The sequence below is a fragment of the Schistocerca americana genome, unplaced genomic scaffold (assembly GCF_021461395.2).
Source record: "Schistocerca americana isolate TAMUIC-IGC-003095 unplaced genomic scaffold, iqSchAmer2.1 HiC_scaffold_1263, whole genome shotgun sequence".
Lineage (NCBI taxonomy): Eukaryota > Metazoa > Arthropoda > Insecta > Orthoptera > Acrididae > Schistocerca > Schistocerca americana.
This window is the reverse complement of record NW_025725334.1, coordinates 27,501-34,796: the sequence shown is the minus strand read 5'-3', so window position 1 is coordinate 34,796 and position 7,296 is coordinate 27,501. Positions and strand designations below refer to the sequence as shown.

The following is a 7,296-nucleotide window of genomic DNA, read 5'->3' as shown; positions in this document are numbered from 1 at the left end:
CGCGCGCCGTACGGGCCCAACTTGTTTGCCGGACGGGGCACTCGGGCGGCGCTGTCTGGGATCTGTTCCCGGCGCCGCCTGCCCCTACCGGTCGCCATGGGTGTCTATAGTACGATGTCGGGACTCGGAATCGTCTGTAGACGACTTACGGTACCGGGCGGGGTGTGTACTCGAAGCTTGCCGAGCGTAGCCCGTGGAACAGTTGCAGCCCGTAGCTTGGGGGATTCGTCTTGTCGCGAGACGAGACCCCCAGGGGCTGGGTCGCCAACAGGGGCACGTGTGGGCTGCTTTTTGCATTTGCGTCTGTACGGCGTATCGGTCTGGCCGGGCGCGCCGCACCCAGGGCGCTGCATCGGGTGCGGCGGACGGCGGCGTATCGGTTGGCGGGCCCCCTGCCGCCTGCGCGGGCGCTGCGATGGGTGCCGCCTCCGTGCGCGCGGCGGGGGAGGCGGCGCCGGCCGGGCGCCTTGTGTTCTGCCGCGCTACAGCGTATCGCTTTGGCGACGGGCGATGGGTGCCGCGATGGGTGCCGGACGGTCGATGTCGGCCCACCGGCCGGCGCGCGCGGAGGCGGCGTCGTCGGCGGGGTGTCGGCGGTGCCCGGCGGTCGACGGTACGTTTTCGCCGTCCCCCACCCGTCCCGTGGTAACATAGCGTCCACCGCAGTACGGTGACCTACAATACCCCTACACTATGGATGTGAAATAAAATATAATAACACATGATGCTCGCCAGACATAGACTTGGGATAGGGTGTGTCGTTGGCAAGTCCCCGGGGCGGCTAGTGTGGGTGGTGATAAGTCCGTAGTGGCGAGGTATACGACGATGCCGCCATCTATGCGCATGTGACGCAACGACATTGACAGCCAGCCCAGGAACGGCCTCCATCTACAGGGATCCGACGGAACTACGCCAACCATGCCGGCAAAACAGTATCGCCATCTATGAAAATACGGCGAAACCACATGCAATACCTCCATCTATGCGAATCTGACAACACTACGTCCGCCATGTCGAGCGCACCGCAAAACATACCGCCATCTGTAGGTCTCCCGCAACATGACCTCCTGCAACGACGATACCGTCATCTATGAGACGCCAAGCGACTAAGACAGCGATGGGCCCACAGTGCCCTTCTTTCGACCCCACCCCAACGCCAGCGCCTCTGCCGCACGAAGTCGTGGACCGGCAATCACTCCACCTGCACCCGTTCGTGCCCCACCCCAACCGCCCAACTCGCAACTCCAGCGGATGAACGGCGGACTTTGCTCGCACTCGCAATGTGCAATCCACCCCTATAACGTGCGTTTCATGAAGAGTTATGTCCAATATGGCACATTCCCGCTGTCCATATACATGAGCTGCGAGCTGTACCGACGTACGAGCTACAGACGCGATCGATGCTCGCTGTACGAATGCAGATGCTCAGCGGCAGCTAGGAGGCGCTCCATCCAGTCGGTACCGGTGAGCGGTTGCACTCGCAGTCGGCAAAAACGTACGGCAAGTATATTACTCGGAAGAGTCAATGACAGTCCCAAGCCCCCCTGCGTGGGAAGAGTCTTCCTAGGCCTGACCCACCGGAAGGGCGCAGCGTCCCCCACCCCAGACATGTGACGTCAGACTATCGGTATTGACGACTAGACTGATTCCTTATAATCATTTGCCATACACCGGTGGAAGCTGCCGAGACGAGTAACTACATAGCGGGCTCGCCGTGTCACTAATGTACAGAGATACAAGTTTCGACTGGAACCCGGATTAACGTATACACGGCGCTGATTAGTAATAGATAGAGCCATCAGAATACAGATAATGTATAGACCTGTCCGTATACATGCTGAAAGACTCTGCTCACAATCACACGTCAGCCAGACACTCTTATCACGCACTACTCTCTGCCTGTAACAGGCACACAGACAATATGTAAGCACCAGCATGGAACAACACCCAGTGCATCCTCTCTGCCACATTAGACAATCCACACTATCATAACCAGACCGGGAGGTCCACTCGGAAAACAGAATATCCCACCCTTCCGACAACCACCATTGCTCAGCTAGCCACCAACACCCACACATGTCCCAGACAGGGGTGCACCCAACATCACAATACTGCCTCCTGTCACACCACACAAACAATGGCAGGAATGAAAGACACAGGTCTGCCACAAGCATGGAATCAGAGCGCCGCCTGTTAGAGCCAAAGGTGCACCCTGACGTGGCAAATCAGATGATGCCGCAGTCATTTACTTACGATAATCACAATCAACAAACCGGGCCCCCCCCCCCCCCAAGTGCCTTAACCCGTATTGTACCTTAACCCTTACCGTACCTACCCGATTGTACCTTAACCTAACCCGTATTGTACCTTAACCTAACCCGTATTGTACCTTAACCTAACCCGTATTGTACCTTAACCTAACCCGTATTGTACCTTAACCTAACCCTATTGTACCTTAACCTAACCCATATTGTACCTTACAACCCATTTACCTAACCCCATATTGTACCGTAACCTAACCCATATTGTACCTTAACCTAACCCATATTGTACCTTAACCTAACCCATATTGTACCTTAACCTAACCCATATTGTACCTTAACCTAACCCATGGTTAGCGCCTTAACCTAACCCATGTTGCGCCTTAACCTAACCCATGTTGCGCCTTAACCTAACCCATGTTGCGCCTTAACCTAACCCATGTTGCGCCTTACCAACCCTTCCTAACCACCCATGTTGCGCCTTAACCTAACCCATGTTGCGCCTTAACCTAACCCATGTTGCGCCTTAACCTAACCCATGTTGCGCCTTAACCTAACCCATGTTGCGCCTTAACCTAACCCATGTTGCGCCTTAACCTAACCTATGTTGCGCCTTAACCTAACCTATGTTGCGCCTTAACCTAACCTATGTTGCGCCTTAACCTAACCTATGTTGCGCCTTAACCTAACCTATGTTGCGCCTAACTACCTGTTGCGCTTAACCTACCTATGTTGCGCCTTAACCTAACCTATGTTGCGCCGTAACCTAACCTATGTTGCGCCGTAACCTAACCTATGTTGCGCCTTAACCTAACCTATGTTGCGCCTTAACCTAACCTATGTTGCGCCTTAACCTAACCTATGTTGCGCCTTAACCTAACCTATGTTGCGCCTTAACCTAACCTATGTTGCGCCTTAACCTAACCTATGTTGCGCCTTAACCTAACCTATGTTGCGCCTTAACCTACCACTATGTTGCGCCTTAACCTAACCTATGTTGCGCCTTAACCTAACTCATGTTGCGCCTTAACCTAACCTATGTTGCGCCTTAACCTAACCTATGTTGCGCCTTAACCTAACCTATGTTGCGCCTTAACCTAACCTATGTTGCGCCTTAACCTAACCTATGTTGCGCCTTAACCTAACCTATGTTGCGCCTTAACCTGAACCTATGTTGCGCCTTAACCTAACCTATGTTGCGCCTTAACCTAACCTATGTTGCGCCTTAAACCTAACCTATGTTGCGCCTTAACCTACCTATGTTGCGCCTTAACCTAACCTACTGTTGCGCCTTAACCCAACACACGTTGGGCCTTAACCCAACACACGTTGGGCCTTAACCCAACACACGTTGGGCCTTAACCCAACACACGTTGGGCCTTAACCCAACACACGTTGGGCCTTAACCCAACACACGTTGGGCCTTAACCCAACACACGTTGGGCCTTAACCCAACACACGTTGGGCCTTAACCCAACACACGTTGGGCCTTAACCCAACACACGTTGGGCCTTAACCCAACACACGTTGGGCCTTAACCCAACACACGTTGGGCCTTAACCCAACACACGTTGGGCCTTAACCCAACACACGTTGGGCCTTAACCCAACACACGTTGGGCCTTAACCCAACACACGTTGGGCCTTAACCCAACACACGTTGGGCCTTAACCCAACACACGTTGGGCCTTAACCCAACACACGTTGGGCCTTAACCCAACACACGTTGGGCCTTAACCCCAACACACGTTGGGCCTTAACCCCAACACACGTTGGGCCTTAACCTGCTCTGTAATTGTCATACGACGTTACATTAGTGTAGTGTTGCCTACTGCAACCCCCGCAATATAGTTTGCTACTGCCCGGTCCCCAGAGTATCGCTTCATGTTAAACACCTTGCAGCTATACACTGTAATGCGGATGGCGGCAGGACGTACATGCTCAATGCCCTTCGCAGTTGTTCATTGGCATTCGCATGGCGAAGCACAGCCTACGTTGTGGTACGGCTTGTGGCAACTGTCCGCTGATGTTGTACGTCCAAATCACACACTGTACCGCACATTGGTCCTCATGTACTGAATGATACATCGTGGTACATGTGTGACCGTACCACGACTGCGCCAACAACGGCGAACCATACGGTCCAAATATTGTGCACTCAGCTACGTGTCGTCTCCCTATAAGAGCTGGATTGCAGTATGGTATGCCGTGGATGGCGATCAGCATGAGCCGTCTGTTGATGTAGTGGCGCGTGTTGTCAGACGTAGTCGTCTCTTCTCACACACCGTGATAGCATGGTGCACTGCGTTCCACATCTGCGACATGCGACAGAGGCCGGTTGACAGTCGTTCGCGCAATGGACATCGCATACGTACGGGGGCCACCTTCCACGTGTTCGCGAAGCGTGCACATGTTGTTGCGTGTATGTGGGCAGACATAGTGTGTCGTGACACCTGACACAGGCATGCAACAATCGTTGAATTTGCAAATGGCGATGGACGTCTACGTTTGCTGGTGACGTTACGCAAATGAAGAACTGGTAAACCGTTGTGGTGCGGTTGTTCTCGCTAGAGGTGAATCAGTGATGGCGACGATCGGTTGAGCTACCAACCGGTTGTTTCAGCGATACCCACCATGCCCACGAACGTGAATGGCATGTGGGTGTGAAGCGATACGCGGCGGTGGCTGGGTGGGACCGTCCCCGGCCGGTGAGGGGGGGCCTTCCGGCGTGCTGGCCGCGCGGTGCGTGGGCGCACGCGCTACAGCCGGCTGGTGGGGGCGGCCAGTGGCAGGCGCGCCGGCCGACGGAGGCGGCAGGCGGCGCAGCTGCGCGCCGGCGCACCCTGCACGCGGCGCCGTGCGGCCAAAGTAGGTCCTCGCGGGCCCGGTGCGAAGCGCGGTGGACATCTGCAGTGTGCTGGTCCGATTGAGGACTGTGTGCGCTGAGGATGCGCCGCCGCCCGGCGCTCGGCGCCGCGACGCCGTCTGCTGCTCGGTCGCCTCTGCGGTTCTCGCAGGTGGATTGTATCGCAGCTGTGCGGACGTGTTGGCGCGTGCGCTGTGCTGGGAGAGTTCGCTTCGGCACCCAAGTGGGGCTTTTGTCCTTCTGTGGCGCTGGCGTTGGAGCTGCCGGCCACCGTAGGTGGCGCGTGTTGTCTCCCGCCGGCAATGCCACGACAGCACGCTCCCGGGCCTCTGTCGGCAGCGGCAAGCTCAGTTGGGAGCACGGGTGGTCGCACCTAAAGCGTCTACTCGCCAAACTCCGGGCGATTGCGCCTCTCTCGAACCCGACCAAGTACTTAGGACGGCGCTGCGCGCCGCCGGGACCTGAGAGGGTTTCGAGGTGTATTGTGCAGGGGAGCTCAGCCTCCTCCTGTTTGCAGAATAATTGAGCGGACGCTTGCGTGTTCGCGCGGGCCCCCGGGACACACTCCCGGGCGGCCGGCTGCTCAGCTCTAGTTGACGCAGCTCCCTGGTTGATCCTGCCAGTAGTCATATGCTTGTCTCAAAGATTAAGCCATGCATGTCTCAGTACAAGCCGCATTAAGGTGAAACCGCGAATGGCTCATTAAATCAGTTATGGTTCCTTAGATCGTACCCACGTTACTTGGATAACTGTGGTAATTCTAGAGCTAATACATGCAAACAGAGTCCCGACCAGAGATGGAAGGGACGCTTTTATTAGATCAAAACCAATCGGTCGGCTCGTCCGGTCCGTTTGCCTTGGTGACTCTGAATAACTTTGGGCTGATCGCACGGTCCTCGTACCGGCGACGCATCTTTCAAATGTCTGCCTTATCAACTGTCGATGGTAGGTTCTGCGCCTACCATGGTTGTAACGGGTAACGGGGAATCAGGGTTCGATTCCGGAGAGGGAGCCTGAGAAACGGCTACCACATCCAAGGAAGGCAGCAGGCGCGCAAATTACCCACTCCCGGCACGGGGAGGTAGTGACGAAAAATAACGATACGGGACTCATCCGAGGCCCCGTAATCGGAATGAGTACACTTTAAATCCTTTAACGAGTATCTATTGGAGGGCAAGTCTGGTGCCAGCAGCCGCGGTAATTCCAGCTCCAATAGCGTATATTAAAGTTGTTGCGGTTAAAAAGCTCGTAGTTGGATTTGTGTCCCACGCTGTTGGTTCACCGCCCGTCGGTGTTTAACTGGCATGTATCGTGGGACGTCCTGCCGGTGGGGCGAGCTGAAGGCGTGCGACGCGCCTCGTGCGTGCTCGTGCGTCCCGAGGCGGACCCCGTTGCAATCCTACCAGGGTGCTCTTGAGTGAGTGTCTCGGTGGGCCGGCACGTTTACTTTGAACAAATTAGAGTGCTTAAAGCAGGCAAGCCCGCCTGAATACTGTGTGCATGGAATAATGGAATAGGACCTCGGTTCTATTTTGTTGGTTTTCGGAACCCGAGGTAATGATTAATAGGGACAGGCGGGGGCATTCGTATTGCGACGTTAGAGGTGAAATTCTTGGATCGTCGCAAGACGAACAGAAGCGAAAGCATTTGCCAAGTATGTTTTCATTAATCAAGAACGAAAGTTAGAGGTTCGAAGGCGATCAGATACCGCCCTAGTTCTAACCATAAACGATGCCAGCCAGCGATCCGCCGCAGTTCCTCCGATGACTCGGCGGGCAGCCTCCGGGAAACCAAAGCTTTTGGGTTCCGGGGGAAGTATGGTTGCAAAGCTGAAACTTAAAGGAATTGACGGAAGGGCACCACCAGGAGTGGAGCCTGCGGCTTAATTTGACTCAACACGGGAAACCTCACCAGGCCCGGACACCGGAAGGATTGACAGATTGATAGCTCTTTCTTGATTCGGTGGGTGGTGGTGCATGGCCGTTCTTAGTTGGTGGAGCGATTTGTCTGGTTAATTCCGATAACGAACGAGACTCTAGCCTGCTAACTAGTCGCGTGACATCCTTCGTGCTGTCAGCGATTACTTTTCTTCTTAGAGGGACAGGCGGCTTCTAGCCGCACGAGATTGAGCAATAACAGGTCTGTGATGCCCTTAGATGTTCTGGGCCGC

At 55.1% G+C, this 7,296-nt stretch overlaps 1 non-coding gene across 1 annotated transcript in view; it reads left to right on the top strand.

The window, feature by feature from the left end:
• Positions 1 to 5,729: 5,729 nt before the first annotated feature.
• The window catches only part of LOC124563995, a 1,910-nt gene continuing 343 nt past the window's right edge, over positions 5,730 to 7,296 (top strand). Inside the window, exon 1 of the ribosomal RNA XR_006970435.1 lies at positions 5,730 to 7,296. This exon is cut by the window's right edge and continues 343 nt beyond it. This is a non-coding gene — a ribosomal RNA (small subunit ribosomal RNA).